We start from the raw sequence: 17,575 nt of genomic DNA, 5'->3' as shown, positions 1-17,575 counted from the left end.
ATGAAGGGAGATAGGGTGATGGGGAGACATGCCCTGCAGGTGTCGGTGGTGGTGGGGAAGTAATGGTGACTTATCAGTGTCCAGCCCACCAGTGATTCCAGTGAGAACCTCGGGATGTAGGATAGCCAAGACTTTCTCCTCCCATGTTGTCAACTGTGTGGGAGGAGATGGGGGTCGACCGCCATTCTTCATGACGGAAATGTGGTGCCTGGATGCCATTGAACGCACCTTCCCCCGTAGGTGGTCCACCTCTTTCTAATGTCATCCCTTGTGCATGGATAGGTTCCCACGGAGTTCACCCTGTCCATGATTCTCCACCATAGTGCCATTTTCTGGAAATGGATATCTGCTGAACCTGTGCACAGAAGAGCAGTGGCTCTACCCTTACGATATCATCTACCATGACCTGGAATCTCTGATCAGTGAAACGGGGGTTCTTTTGGGGGGCCATGCCAATTGTGCAGTGGGTGTAGTGTGTGTATTGTGCAGAGGGTGGTCAAGGTGCAGGGTGTGTAAGAATGTGGGATGCTGTGAAGTAGTTATTATGTCCAGTGATGTTGTGTGTGTTAGGTGTAAAGGTATGGTGTGTGGTGTGTGATGCGTGAAGGGTGTATAGGTGGTTGTTGTTTGTGTGTGCAGGTCTGGAAATGTTTGGGCTGGCCACTCCCAGCTAGATGTTCACATTTGAAAATAATTATGGGTTGTGTGGGGGGTGTTCTATAGTGCTGTTTTTTGGTGTGTACGGTGTGTGTATGTGTGTCAGGTGAGGGTTTTTCAATCTGGCCAATGTTGGCTTCTGTTGGTGTGGAGTGGCAAAATCGACCGCTGCGGTCCACATCACCAAAGGGTAACTACCACTAAGTGACCACTGTGGTGATTCGTGGGTCATTATTTGGAGGGCGGTGTGTTTTAAGTGTGTTGGGAGGGTGGTGGGACTGACTCTTTCACGTCTTTGTTAGGTCTGGCAGGATTGTACTTTTCGCTGGTTACTGCAGATTTGTGTTTGTGAGTCATTATCTGGCAGGTGGATTTCCGCCTCCACAGTGGTCTTTTGGTAGCTGTCACCACAGTGGTCTTTGGTAAAGACCACCAAAGTCATAATCAGGGCCAATGTCAATCTAAGAGGAGGGGATGCAATTGGTAAGGCTATGACCATTGATGCACACAAATGGGACCTAGTCAAATGCTTGACACAGATGCTGCCACCTTTTGAGATTTTCATGCAGGAAATTAACAAGGAGTATTGTACGATGGGTCACGCTATCCCATTGTTGCATCTGCTACAGGAGCAGCTAAAGAAGGTGTCTGAAAGGTTCGCACTCTGAGGTGTGAAAGAAAACCCAGAAGCCGATATCTTGGTTGAGAGCCTAATCTATAGCTTGACTTGTAATGCAAGGCTGCAAAATGACATTAGAGTATATTTGTGCCACCCTACTTGATTCATGCTACAAAAAAAAACTTCCCACTTTCATTCCTTTTTCTGAAGGGAATGTTTCAAAATAGAAGAGGCGGATTGTTGAACAAGCCGGAAAACTGGTAGAAGAACAGCTGGAACTTAAAGTCCCAGTCTGCAGTTCTTGGGTGCTGCCTTCAACTCACAGAGTGGGCAGTGTTGCCTCAGAGTAGCCAACACCAGCACCAACAGCAACTGAAGAATTCAACCCAACCTCTGCTTTGGCTTGGTTTCGAGTGGCAGGTCTTAAGTCCAGTGCCGAGGTGAAGACAAAAGAGGTCGAGCAAGTGGCAGCACCAATGACCATACAGAGGATGTTCCAGGAGTACCTGGATGACACAAAAGAGGTGTTTGTGGATCAAAACCCATTGGTGTATTGTACTGGAAGATGTGCCAATGGCTAGAGCTCAGCAGACTGACAATAAATTGTTTGGCTTGTCATGTGGCTTGGGTATCTGCTGAACGTGTGATCAGTACAGCTGGCATAGTTGTTACAGTGAGAAGGACCAGTCTTTCACCTCAAAACGTGGAGAGATTAACCATAACCTGATTACACCATTCCTGAAAAAACACAGGAGGAGGAAGAGGATGATCGGTCAGAATCAAGCGTGTTAGCTGACCAGCTTCTGGGTGAACCACCTCAGTTTGAGGACAAACTCTACTTCCCAAACTGAGTATGCCAGTGCATTCAGAGAACGTTTTAATTATTTCTCGTTCAACTTCTTTCTTTGCAAACAAAAAAAGAGCTGGTGGAACATTATGTTTATGTTTGATTTATGCTGCACCACCATTTGTTAGTCACACATAATGCAGAATTGCAGCTGGGCCTGAATGATGGATGATCTTTTTTGGGGAAAGTGAATGACCTTCACATACTCACTTTACTTAGAAAAAATTAACCTGTACGGTCAACTCCTATGATCCTTCTTTTTTCATCACCTAGAAGGGCTGCCCCAGAAGACCATTTGAATTATAAGACTGACAAATTCTAATCTGTTGCTTGCATCAAAGAGGAGATTCACTTGTGTATCAACCACTGTGATTGGATTGGAACAGGTATCTATTGCACCAATGTGTGATATATTATTTAATGATTTTGAGTGCTGATTGTTGATTTGTGTTGTGTCAGACAGTGAGGGAGGGTGTTCAACTGTGATTTGTAAACTTGATTTAGATTTTTTTCAGATTTTTGGAGCCTGAATGATGGGTGATCATTTTTTCTTAAGATGATTGTCCCTTTCACACTTAACAAGAATTACTTGCAGAGCCCACTCCTTTTTTGTGGTTCTTCAGAGACCAAACCAATCACTTGAGTTAATAAACAAAAACCTATAAAAGATACTGCAATTAATTTTCTCTACTTGTTCTTTAACAGCAGTGTATGACACTTCTATCTTGCTTGGGTCTGAAGCAGAGTTATTTGGAGTCAGGAGGAGGATGGAAGAACCCAGTGCAGGACCAACTCATCAACAGCTAGAATAAAGAAGTTATCGACTTCAAAGGAAAAACATGACTCTGAGACCGAGTACTCAGCTATGTGGAATGGAGAGTGGTGTGTTCATTTGGGAAATGCCGCTGAGTGTGCATGTTGCATTGGTGGCAAGAGTGAAACTCTAAGTCCTCTTATTTTTTGCTCTGCCTCTGAGTCTTCTTGGTACACTCCTCATGAAACTTACCTTCCTTCTGCCCTTCTCCTTGACTCTACAATACAGTTTGTGTTTTACAATCTGCAGGCCTTCTCATCTCCTGCAAGAACGAAAAGCAAAAGCTGAGCTCAACACTGTTGCTTACCTACCGGCCCAGTCTAGACAGGCACCCAAGAGTGATGGACATTCCGAAGGAGAATACAGATTCACCATTCAATTTTGCAATACAGTATAATTTTTCTTTTATCAATGATTTTTAGAACTGGGTGGGTTCACTCCGCATAATTTGATTTTTCAAACCTAGAAGGCAGAGCATTTAGATATCCATGGTCTCTGGAGCAGAAGAACAGTTTGCAATGCATTTAACTGCACTGTGCCATACTCATTCCATTGTTCCTTTCCTTCCACAACAGATTGATGATGATGATGTGCTGCTTATCACCCAGATGAATATTGTCCTTGTGTAGTGTTTGTTTTTGCCACACCCGTCTCCAAAGCCCCTTTTCCATCCTTTCATCAAATCCCTATCCCTCTTTCCCGGGGCTGTGTGATTTATTTAGGTGTCACTTAAGTCATACCATAAATAGATCACACCCTTGTTGAGGCAGATGTGGAGAAAACAAAACCAACTCAAGGCAGGATCTTCTATTGCCTAAGCAATAGCCCACACTGGCTCCATTTATCCACACATGCATTACAGTGATTCACATTTTAAAAATAGAAGATCTTCAGTCGTGAGCTTTACAGTATTATTTAGGCCTTGTGTTGCTTAAATGCTTAACCTTGTCCACTCCAGGTTTTGAGTCTACTTTTCATGACCAGAAAATGTGTAACTTTAGATTTAATTCAATATTAGCTCCCCATTACTCAGAAGAAGTTACTATTGCTTTTTTATGTTATTTTATCACAAACATGTATTCTTTGTTGTGTCATGTAGTAGTCTGTTCTCAATTCTTTGTAAAGTTATTATATAATTTACAACCTGCTAACTCAGTGTTTTTATTTCCGTTTAGTTGCCTGTAATGAATAATCCTTCCAATTAATCCAACAGCTGGAGCTCACCTTTTGTGGATCCGGACCTCACCTGTTATTGTACATCTATTTTCAGCTGAGAGACGTATGGAGAGAAGTGAACTAGTTAAGTTAGTAAGCAAACAGCTAACTGCTACTGCACATAAGTAATCATTTATCTAGATTGTTTTAGGCAATATAGGTCATGAGAGCCTCCCTCCTAGTGGTCAAGATAATTACAGAGGGTAATAAGATGAGGGTTTATAACTAACTATAACTAACCAGTATACACTTTTATAAACATATTTAAAAAACAGGCTGTTCAAAAAGGAAGAAGTATAAAGTAAAAGTAAAAGATGAATAAACTACTTCAGGCATAAAGTATGTTAAAATGATTTTCCCCTTTAATATTTTACAGACAAACCCACCCTATCCACCCACAACATGCCCCAACCCCTCCCCAAAGAAACTGTCCCACCCCTAAACAATGTCCAACCAGCCCACAATGATTCAAAAACCTGGAGGTAAAACTCATAGGTACACACACATATACAACACCGGAATACAAAACACAGGAAAATCAAAACTGAGAAATCTGAATATAAAATATACCGTATCAAAGGAGAACAAAACAACTTTGGATCCTTTGTATTTGGTATACTACATATGATGGGAAGTATGGAATGTATCCCTTATTGTTGATAAATAAGTGTAGTTTTCACTCTTCATTCTGCCCTGAAAATAGCCATTAGTAAGAGACTGCCGTGCATCGCCTGCCTAGAAAAATCAATTTAGACAAACGTTTGCCATAGCAATGCAATACTTCACAAAACTAAATTAAATAAAAATGATCAAGATTCTGAGTGAATACAATAAACTTGTCTAAGTTTTATTTACATTGTCTGCCTAGGCAGACAGAGATTGGATTTACCTATCTCTGGATGTAAAATAATTTCTAGCAGAATTCTGTATGATTTTGACCCTCTACTTCTTCTTCAGGTGCATGAAAGGTTTATAAACCCATTTAGACATGGAAACCTGAAAATATTATGGAATGTTCACTTGCAAATAATAAGTACCTTCTGAATACTTAAATGTACAAAAGGCGCAGCTACACATACTGATTTTTCTTTTCTTTTCTCTGTGTGAAAATGTTTTTTGCCCATGGAGAAACCACTTTCACTATAAAACCATATATATGACCACTAATTGGAAATTGATTTAATACTTCCCTACACAATTGAAAATCACTGGTATGTTTCAGGATAAAAAGGGGAAATAAAAAAAAAAACATATACATCCAGAAACTCCCAAGTTTGTGGTTGTTCCCAAACTTTTCAAGGCAACCCCTCCATGGTACACAAATGCTCTGCACTTGAGATAGGATTTATTATTTTTAAAGTTCTTATGGAGTGCATAGCTACCCGATAGTGGGCTTCCCAGCACTGACAGAACAAGGTGAGGATGCATGAGGATTTACACTGCTCAGATGAAAAGAACATTTTTCAGCTGTTTCCCAAAGCTACGCAGGTTGGATGTATGATGGAACAATGAATGCCGGAACCAGGCATGCCCGACCAACGCAGTCGGAACTACAATCGCTTTGGTACCACAAATGCCTTTACCACGCACAATTTTACAATGATTTTTCATGTATGCCTAGTAAAGGCAGTGTGGGAACGGCATGCGTTGTTGTAGCATGCGACCCCCATCTGTCTAAGGCCCAGAAGTACCCCACTTTAATACTAAAACTACCCTCACACCCACCCCTAAAACAAAACTACCCCAGATACCTCCCACCCACCCTGAGCCCTAAACCCTTGTCCGACCTCCACCACTTGCCCTAAAAACAACCGACCCCCACACCCTGGCCCCCTGAAAACAAAACTACCCCAATCCCCCACCCCTAAAAATCAAACTACCCCGATCCCCCACCCCGCCCCTAAAAACAAAAGTATCGCAATCACTCCACCCTGCCCCTACAAACCTAACTACCCTGATCCCCATACCTCCCCAAAAACCTAACTACCCAGATACCCCAACCCCAAAAACCAAACTACTCCAACCCTTGCCCCTAAAAACCAAACTACCCCAACTCCCCACCTCCAAAAACAAAAGTACCCAAATCCCCCAACCCCAAAAACTAGAACTACCCCAATCCCCCACCCCTAAAAAACCCAAACTGCACGACCACCCTGCACCAAGCTCTTAATCAACCATACCCCTACAAACTGGCCCTTAACCCTGCCCCAGCCCCACTTACCTAACCGTGTCCTCTCCGGATGCACTCTCCCTTTTTCTCTACCTTAACTACCCATGTAAGTTGTTCAGCGCATGCGTGGTTAAGGAGGAGAAACAGGGAGTCGTTGTTAACGCAAAGCGTGGTTCGTCTTGGGTTAACAACATAATTGTTGTTCCCGAGCTGTTGTGTCGGACATTTCCCACATAGTTTATTGTCTGACCTAAGATCGATAGGAAGGGAATTCCAGAGTTTAGAGACCAGGTAGACAAAAGAACAACCCACGCCTCTTGCTCTCCTGATCCTAGGAATGGTCAGTAAGAAAGGTCATTTGATTTCAGATCTCTGGGGCCACTGTAAGGAGTGATGAGATGTTGAAGGATATGTGGGACAGGGGAATGCTTTATCTTGTGGGCGATACTTTAATTTTATTCTTCTATTTATTGGCAGCCAAAGAAGCTGAGCCAGATCTGAACGTGCAAATTACATTTTTGACAGGCCCATCAGTGCTCTAGCTGCGGCACTGTGGGCAAATTGTAACTTTCTGACAACATGAGTGGCTGCCCAGTTAGACTGAATTGCGACAGTCAAGACGGGAAAGTATCAAGCCTTGGACCTCTGTTTTCTTTCATTCCATGGGGAGCCATTTGAGTGTCTTCTAAAGAGACCTCAAAAAGCCAAAGTGGCTACCTGCAACCTTCTTTGCCTGGGAAGCCATCATCAGATCTTTATCTAGGATGATGCCAATGCTGTTTACTTCAGATTTAAGAGGGGGAAGCTCTCCCAGGTATGGGGGCCAGTGGAAGGGATCCCAGAGTGCTAGATTATTTCGGCTCACCATTACCTCTGTTTTGTCCCTGTTTGACTTGTGGCAGCTAGTGGCCATCCAGTTGGTTACCTGTTCCAGACAGGTATTTAATCTGTCAAATGTTGAATGAGTTTTGGGTGACAGTGAGGTGATGATCTGGTTGTCGTTCACAAAAGAAACCATCATGAAACCCATGTCACAGATGTTTTCTGATAGAGGGTGGACATGCACATTAAACAGTGAAGGTCTCAAAGAAGAGGCCTGTGGCACTCCACATACCAGACTGTGTATCTCTGACAGAAAAGGCCCTTAACTGACCTGAAAGCTCCTGTTGGCTAGGAGCGAGGTTAGCCACTTTTATACTGCCAATGTGATTCAGATACCTTCTAACCTCTGACATAGAATTGAGTGAGAGACTGTGTTGAAAGATGCACTCAGGTTCAACAGAATGAGCTCAACTGACCCACCCTGGTCCAATGTCTTTTTGAGGTCCTCAGTGGGCAACCCTAAGGCTGTTTCTGTTCTGCAACCAGATCGGAAACCAGTCTGCATCTGGTGCAGTATATTATTGGAGTCCAAATAACCAGATAAAATACTATTTATCCGTTTTTCCAAAATTTTACTGACAGTGGGAAGTAGCGAAATAGGTCTGTAATGATCTACCTTAATGGTATCCAAAGAGGGTTTCATCAGCAGTGGGTGGATAATCAGATGTTTCCGTAGGTCGGTATGTCTGTTCTTCAAGGATAAGTTGTAGGTAGCTGTCAGGGCAGATCTACCGGTCTCACCTCCTCTCAGTAAGAAGGCTATAGTACCTGGGTCTAAAGGTGAACCCATCTTAACTATGATTCCTACACTCAGGAATTCTTTCTGGGTAAGTTTTGGGAACACAGAGGGTACCATTTGAGGCTTTCTAACTATAATGTCATTGGCTTTAGTATTAGGATACACTGTCCCTGACAGAGAGTCATAAATCAATTTTACCTTTCCTAAGAAATTATTGGCCAGCTGTTCACATCATTCCTGCGAGAAAAGAGGGCCGGCCTCTGTAATGTTAGATTTTTTAAAGGAGTTTGTGATGCCACATATCTCTTTTGGAGGATGTGTGGATTGGGTGATTCTGTTGGGGAAGTCTTCCAGTTTGTAAATCGCATATTGATTCCTTTTTAATGTTGTTTTACAAAACTCCTTACACCCCTCATCATACTCACGTCTCCACTTTCTTTCAAGTCTCTTGCACTTTTTCTTTATCTCTTTTAAGACAGATGAGAACCATTTGACACTAGACAAACACATTGTTATCTAGCTTAGGGGCTGAGTTCTCTACTTCTGTTTCCCAACATGTAATGTCCAGCTTGGACCAATGCCTAATCAATTTCACTAGCGCACTGCTAGATTTAGGTTCTTCCTTCATGAGAATAAAGAATGGAATCAGCAAATGGTTCAAACAGGGAACTGGCAAAGGGGCCATTACGTTCACAGACAGGACATTTGTGAAAATTGGGTCCAAATTATGGTCCTTAGCATGAGTTGGAGTGATGACTAATTGCTCACGCTGCATAGATGATAAATCCTGTTTGAAAGTTGACTACCTGTGTACATGTAATGACATCCAAATGAACATTCAGGTCCCCTAACAGTGTGAAGTTGGCTCCTGAATGCTATGCAGCACTACAGTTTCTGGCATGGTCTGTACAAATTTTGAGGTGCGTCCTGTTGGGCAATAAAAAAATAGGCCAGAGAACATAAACATGTGTGAAAGTTTGATAGAGATGAGCACATTTTCAGTCGGCAATGTCAAGTGCAGAGGACTTACACACAAGGTTCTTTTTAAAAATAATAGCCACTCCTCCTATCTTCCCTGCTCAGTGAGCTCTCACTATTGCCTAACCGGGATTGAACACTATCATGTCTGGCCAGTTGTTCTCTTTCCGTCAAGTTTCTGTTGAAAAGAGGACTTCTGGGTGCTTTTCTTCCAGCAAAACAAACAATTCAGAACTGTGTTGGGGAAGCTGTCTAAAGTTGAGTAGAAACATTTGTCAGCTAGTAGTAGGCTGATGAGCAGCGCCTAGTGTTTGCACCTTCTGTACGGCATGGGTCTCAGATTTGGCTCTATCAACAGCCAAGGTGAATGAATAGTTACAAGACAGGCACTTAGGGGCATATTTAAACTCTGTGTAACCCAGATTTGCATCATTTGTTTACGCAAATCCTGCGCAAACTTAACTCCATATATATTTTGATGCTAGACCCATCTAGCATAAAAATATTGGAGTTTGCGTCATTTTAAGGATTGCGTGAAATCACCTTGCGTCAATGAGATGGAAGGTAGGCGTTCCCGTCCAAAAATGACTCAAACACCTGCATGCCATATTTATCCACCTGAGCAAAAATGATGCAGGGGTGGGATGCGGACTTCAAAAATGACGCAAAGCATAACATTTTAATGCTTGGGTCTGGGCAGGTGTTAAAATGGGGCAAACACATCACTACTTAAGGAAAACACACACAAGCAACACCATTGCTCAAGAAGGACAACATGGAGGTGCTACACATGCAGCATGCCAGACGACGCAGCGCACAGGACTGACAGCAACAGCTACCACCACCCCAACTTGGACCCCAAAGGCAACGCCGAAGGCAGGAGAGGGTCTTCAGGACCAGGACAACCCTCCTGGGCCTCTTGGAACAGGGTATCATCCGGAGGTACAGACTCAACTGGCAAGCCATACAGAAGCTGCTGTGCCAAATTAAGCCACTGATAACAGCCATCCTGCAGACACCACACAATATTCCACCGATGACCAAGCTGCTAGCTGTCCTGCACATGCATGCAATGTTTGGGGCCATATGGAATGCAAGTAGAACAAACTGTTAGAGTACTAGTACTGAGATGTATTACACATGTTTATACATGTTAATAATGCAGTCCAGAGTTTTGTTGAGCCATGTCTGAATATTATTTAGGGCCATATGTACCAAAATATTTATATCTTTCACAAACGGCCTAGTTTTCTGTTTTTTTGTGTTTACGTTATGAAAAATATTAATTCAAATACACAACCAAAGTTTTGCCATTCTGCTATCACACTGCACAATCACAAAATAGGGTTTTCTAGTGGCATTTACAAATGGGCGTTCCTATCCTATTATCGAGTTGCAGGCGGCTAATTGTTTTTTCTTGGGCACAAATGCTGGCACTAAGCAATTGCAGTTACCATGCGTTTCAAGTTGGTGCTAACCCATTTGCAAAAGGGGAAGGGTCCCCATGGGATCCCTTCCTCTTTGTGAATGCATGGACAAAATATTTTTCAGTCATAAAATAGGTTTTTGAAATACTTTCTGTTTACCCCTGCTGAAATAAGGCTGCAATTAAACAAATATTTACATCCCAATGTGAAAGCAGTCACAGCATCCAGCAGGCCAGCATCCCTCTGAGTGCCACCATTCCCAAGGGTTTGCAAAATGAGACCTACCTCATCATTATTCATGAGGTAGGTCATTTGCTACCCCATTTTTGAATTGCAAATAGTGTCATTTCAAATGTTCTACCTCAGATCATCCAAATTGCTAATTTCTAGTTGCTAAGTCTCGCAATGTGTGACTCACAAAACCTGATATTGGTACATATGGCCCCCTGTGACACCTTTCAGATGCAATGACAACACTTGTGCCCATGAATTCTGTCAATAATGATCAGCTAAGACACTGTCAGCACACCATATTTCACTGTTTTGGGACAGCAAAGTGGGCTATCCATGTTTAGTGCCACATTGTCATCATAACTCACACATGATCCCTGCCATCATTTTGGCATAGGGGGCATATACAGCTTAGGGGACACCTCCAATGGGGCATTTGTTACCTACATACAATTGTGCCACATCTGTTATGGACCCTTGAATGCATGGTAATTATTGTCCCTTGCTGCACAAGCCACAATACCTGAGTCACCTGTATTGCAATGCACCAGGGAAGTGCCATTGACATTGTCACCCAATTACAAATCATGGCATGGAGTACCATATGAAATGGATTAGCCTCAAAACGTTGTAGTCAGGTTGACCACCACATGATTGTTAGGCCCAGTACATGTGTGCATATGTGTGTCTATCACTCACTGGAGTGTCAGTGTCAATGCAAGTTTGCAGTGATATGTCTGTTGGAGTGTCTACATGCAGGATCAGCAGCTCACTTATATAAAATGTCACACACTGTGATATGTTGTCTACACGTTTCTACAGTGATCAGACATTGAGCATATATCTCCTTTCCATGCCTTACAGATGGACCGGCCCCCTATACCATCAGGGATGTGGCTCGATTTGAGGACCCAGACGTATCCAGTAAGTGTGAAAATGACTGTCCTGTGTAGTGATTGCACCTGTTGTGTGAGTGACTCTTGTGTGTTGGACTCATTGCTAGATATGATGAGCTGGCACAAGATCTGATATTTTACTTGACTGGAGGTTGACTTAGTGTTCCATGCAAAGGTTAGACATTCACAGGCAGAGAGTCATATCTTGGGAGTCTAGTGCTGCGCAATCGGAAGCCGCATGTGAACAAGGTAATTAGTAGCCACTTGTAGGCCCACATTTGATTTGGAAGTGCTTCAGTGTCAGAATATTGACAGCAAGTCATACTCTCATTTACACAAGACAGTGATGCATCAGTTTTCCACACAAAATTGTGCATCCCTGTATTGTAATGTACATGTAGGACTGTATGTGTAACTTTCCCCCAGCATCTCACCCCAAATGTTGTATTCCATTTACGTGGCACTTACGTGGTATGTTATAGGTGTACATGCAGGTCAAGGCCAGACGTGTGCTTGCATCAATGTGGGTGATTTTTGAAATGTGTTGGCAGATCAGATGTTGATGGTTGTCCACAAATGGAAACATGAATGTAGATGTGATTGACCAATGGATACCTCTCCCCTAGTTTGCAAGCCTCCTCACATGTGTTCCATTCACTAAAACCATGTACAGCTGGACATGGCATTGTGGTTGTCCTTGATGTTTGTGATGATATATTGCATGCCCATTCCCCCCTGAGGCACAGGGGTAGGGGGAGAACATATATGTATGTAGGTGTGATGGTCACAGTGTAGATGACGGACATCTAATTCAAACATGCATGTGTCCTAAACAACACTGACCCCTTATGATTAGCAACTGCATACCATCCTGCCAATTACATCTACAAATCACAGGTCTTGGGTGCCTTGAAGTTGATCCAGATGATACGAATTAGTCCGCCTGGCCCATGTTAAGTACTTGCTGCATTTGCATTGTGACACATTGCACCACATACATGCATAGATCAGTTAATTTGATAAACACCTTGTTGTGCTTTGCTGTGCTGTTAAATACTTGATGGTTAGGCCGTGTTGCCATGTGATTCCTCAGGGACAATATGTAATCTGTACTGTGATTTGGACTGCATGTGCAATTTGAGGGAGAGTGTTAGATTATCATCTGTACATGCATCACACAATGATGACACTAATGGTTGCCTGTCTCATTTTTACAGCTGCCAGCATGAATGCCACTGAGATAAGGGAGTTCCAGAGCCAGGCAGTGAGATAGAGGCACATCTTGGATGTGGAGTCTGAGTTCAGAATGATGGCAAGACACTATCGTAGGGAGAGAGCCACAGAAGCATGGCGGGCTTTCAGCCAAGGGGGCCCGGCATTGGCCTCAACAGGTGTCCCACCACAACTGCAGCCAGTGGCACAGTGGCCACCAGTACATCAGCCCCACCTGCTGCACCCTCAACCGTGGGAGCTACAGCCATAACACCTGCTGCACCTTCACTTACAGCACCCCTGACCATGGCACCTGCAGGAACAACAACAGCAGGGACATAGACCACCACAGCAGCTGCTTTGGACATGGCCGCAATCACACAGCTACAGAGGGACATGAGAAAAGTCTTTAGGAAGATTGACACTCTCCAGCGGGATGTGGACAGGTATATCCGGAGGCTGAAATCAATTTAAAAAAAACTCTGAAGAGGGCAAACCTCTGAACTCCTTCATTACCTCTCTCATAAGTTTATCCCCTCCATCCTATTTCCTTATCCAGTTTTTTAGTGGGTTTAGGGGGCTTCATGATAGGTTAGATTAGGCTAGTATTTTAGATAGGATAAGTAGGTTGGGGGGTGGGGGAGATCATATTATTACATGTTATTTTGTGGGTGGGGGTTGATATTGGGGCTTTTTTGTGTATTCTAATAAAAATATATATATATATTTTTTTAAAAATAGAAAAAAAGATATATTTATTTAGTATTAGTGAGTATCTGTTTAGGTTAGTATATGTTGTCCTACATGTGTCCCATCATATAAGATGGATGGCGGTAAATATTTAGAGTGTTTAGGTAAATGTGGTAAGTAATTTTAAGCATAGGGTAGTTAGGGCCAGTTGTGGGTAATCTATAGTTAGGATAGGTTAGGTTAGGAGACGTGTGTATGATAGTTTAAGTTCTCTTTTATACATAGTTATTAAAGTTTTAGGTACTCCTTTACAGCATGTGTCTTATGCTTGTGGATCTGGGTCTTTGCATGAGTGGACAGTGCCAATTTTCTGTTGGCCTGCGTATTTCGTCCTGCATCCACATCCCACTCTTGACATGTTAATTCCCACTTTCAACTGAGCTATCACATTGGCAGCTGCAACAAAAAAAAATCTGGATGCGTCTGCCATCTATTGTTCCCACCACTCAAAGTGACTATGGTTCCCATGTATTGGACAGGTAGGTGTGATTTTAAAGCTGTCATTGTTTGGGTCCTGTGTTGAAATCTTGGGCACTGTGGGATGTCTGCCTGCAACCTGATGTTGATGCGTACACTGATAAACTGAGTGGTGTCAATTTCTGATGAGGTCAAGCATACAAAATTCACACCTATGTGTTTTAATTTTACTCCCAGCTGACGTTATTGGGCAAACACTCAGACCCAAACTGTGTTTGCGTACATTTTAAATATTTACCATGCATGAGCCTGTATCTAGATGAAGATAGGATGGTATGGCCTGCAGTGTGTGGCATAGTGATTGGCCACATGTGGTAGACCATGCAACTGCAGCCCACTTTTATACTATCTTTGCGCAGCATTTCCTATTTTCTGATGCAAAAGTAGCACTAAGTTACAAAATACAATTGGAATTTGTAAGTTTGCACTGATTTTGCTTCAATAAATGATGGCAGGCCTGTGCTACAAAAGTATAAATCAATGTCTGTGTGTTTTGTGTGTGAATTAACTGTTATTACAATATGTATGCTGCTGATGGAACGGCATGCAACACATTTAGCGTAATGGCCATGTATGAATGTGTTACAAATTGAAATCTACATCAGATGGCAATTAAAAATGTGCAACAGTCATGATATGTGTTTGTAATATGTGTTGACTCATTTGATGTGTGTAGTTGTTGGACTTTAGGGACATTACATTTCCCACGACAAACAATTCTCAGGGAAAATTGAGGATGGCTGATGAGGGCAATGTCAGATATGTTACCCCTCACATGTCATTAATTGTTGGCCACAACTTCATGGTGACTTGTGTGTATACTACCCATATGTCAGCCATTTGTATGTGTTTGGTAGGTACAGTGTTTGCAACACTGTGTCTCAATTCCAATCATAAACTTGTTATGTACATGTCAGTTTGACTAATGAAAATTACCTATGTTACTCACGTTGCTGTGGTGGACCTGCAACCTTGCCTGCATGTGTTCACATATTTTCAGAGGTGCATTGTACAAAAGTGTCCAGTTCAAGTGTGTGGGCATGTGTATCCTGTGTCAGTGTTGGACTCCATGGTGTTAGGTTTCGTGCAGGTCTAGTCAGGAGTCGGTTGGGGCAACCATTGAGTTCACAGAGTATCTTGCACGGCAGAATTGTCCTAAAGCAAAAGAGCAGCTAAAGGCATACAAGGGGATAGAGCAGCTATGGCACGGCAGATAATACATAAGAGTGAATACAGAGCAACCTTAGTGTGGCCAAATATGTAACGGGTCAGTAATGGACAAACACACAAATCACTAAGATTGTACACAGGGTAGGGCTCAAAACTTCCTACAGCAACAGAGAACGTCAGTGCCTCTGTGCAGATTATTCTCACAGCTAGTCACCACGCAAGCACCATAGAAAGGTGGCAGCAACAGTGAATCTTTGTCGGGACCCTCAGGACACAAACATAGATTGTCCTTACATACACGAGACTTGCCCTTGTTTGTCAGGCTGGAGACACAGTAACAAATCCTGAAATACAGCCATAGCAAACTCTTACTGTTAGGCACTAATGACTACATGAAAAACTAGACAAAGGGTAGGGGTAGATTAGCCTCCTGAAAACCAGATGCCAGAACAAATACCAATTTAAACACTTCTGTACAGGTGAGGACTGATAGTACACTTACCAGACACAATAACCTAAGAGGAAACAGAGGGCAAGGGAACCAACTAGGAGGCAAAGGCAGGCACAGGGAACAAGCTTTGGCTGACGCAAAGACTGGAACAGGTCTGGGTAACAGAAAGCAGGCTCTGGCAGAAATAAACATGAACAAGGCGGAGAAACAGGGAGCAGAGTCTGACTTGAACAAGCAGAAACAGCACTGTGTAAACAGAGAGGAGGTTCAGGTGTAATCAGGACTGTAACACAATCCAACAAGGGCTCTGGCACACAAATGAATTGTACTTCAATGGACGACGAGGAGCTTCAGGGAATGGCAGCTTCTAAGCTGCTCCATGCAGCAGCAAGGCCAGGGCAGAGTCACATGGCTGGGCTGCACGAGAGAGCTCACAGGTGTGTGAAGCCTCAGTCTCTCACAAGTCCTGGAGGAGAGAATCCAGTATAAGGGGACAACCGGGCTATTCCCATAGGAAGCTATGGACAGAAGATTACAGGTCTTACCGACTTCCAGGCAGTACATTAAAGGACCTGAAGTCCATGCAGGCTAATGTAGTTCTTCTATAGCATGCCATATTTAAAAGGGAAGCAAACAGGAGTCAGAATGGGAGTCTGGGTGAGTGTTAATGATGATTCCTAGGGTACAGATAGTCAATTTACAGCACCCCCTAGAGAAGTGGCAGGACTTATTACCAGGGATGAACTGTGCAGGGCATGTGTTGTGACCATTGCTTGTCATACCTAGGACACTCATGCTATCCATTTTCAGGATTGATGCACCTCTTGTCACACAAGCTCCTTGCAGAGATAGCAAATGTCACACTTACTAATGTCAGGGATCTGTTCATACATTCCTGTTACCACTGATATTTCACATCCACTGCCTCATGTGTGATGTGCTTATTTACCTTATGATTGAAGATGTCATTGTTGTGTGTCATGTGCTACAGTAGACCATGTTGGCAACGTGGATGTCTGTCATGTGCTGTGGTCCTATAATTTCGTCCATCATATGTGAAATTGAATAGATGTTTTTTTTAAACTGTGTGTGATGTTTGCTGTACAATCATAACCATCACATGTGATGTTGCATCAGAAGTAGTCAGAATTGTCCTTGTGACATGCTCCCTGAGGTAATACTCACATTCCTAAAGAACGTGTGATGGAGAAATAAGTAACCAGAGCAGGATTGTGTGATAAAGTGAGGTGTTTAATTACATATCCTAACAATGTGTTTAAAGTGACTATTGGTGAAAAAAGTTTTGAACAATCTGCTGTCTGTGGCGCATTCCTGCAGCTGTGTTTCGATGTTCCCCCTCATTTTCCCTGGCACCATCTGCCTCCTCCTCAGGCAGTTCTTGCTCGGGTTCATATAAGGGGATGTTCCTCCTCACAAAATTGTTGGGCAGGATGGCACAAGTCAATATGATCTCGCAGACCATTTCTGGGGCATATAGCAGGCTGCCTCCTGTGATGTCCAGGCACCCGAACCTGGACTTTAGGATGACATAGGTCTGTTCCACAATGATGCTGGTCCTCCGATGTGCCTCATTATAGGCACACTCTGCTGCTGTGCTTGGGTTGGGGAATGGGGTCATGATCCATGGCTGGGTCCCATAACCCTGATCAGCTGAAAAAGAAAATAGGAGTCAGTAGAATGCTTGCTCATTGACGTGATATCTATGGTTTTGTTTCCAAACTGCAGTTCAGTTTGTATGTACCAATGCATTGTGTAGTGAGCAACATGTTTCAATGTGCTTTCACTGGAGGGGACATGATACTTCCACACACGCAATAGAGTCGGATGTGGTCGTAACATGGTTGCACTACATGGACTGAACATCCCATCCACCTAGACATATGTCACTGCAGATGAAATCCAGAAGTGAGGCCCTTTGATTAGGCTTGGTGACAATGCCCAACACATCTCCCTAAGTTGTCAGCACTGAGGTGGTTAGTATTGACAACGCACAATTGTCCCATGTTTGACTTGGTTCTA

This window comes from Pleurodeles waltl, chromosome 7 (assembly GCF_031143425.1).
Source record: "Pleurodeles waltl isolate 20211129_DDA chromosome 7, aPleWal1.hap1.20221129, whole genome shotgun sequence".
NCBI classification, from domain to species: Eukaryota; Metazoa; Chordata; class Amphibia; order Caudata; family Salamandridae; genus Pleurodeles; species Pleurodeles waltl.
The sequence above is the reverse complement of the archived record's forward strand: the minus strand, read 5'-3'. Positions refer to the sequence as shown.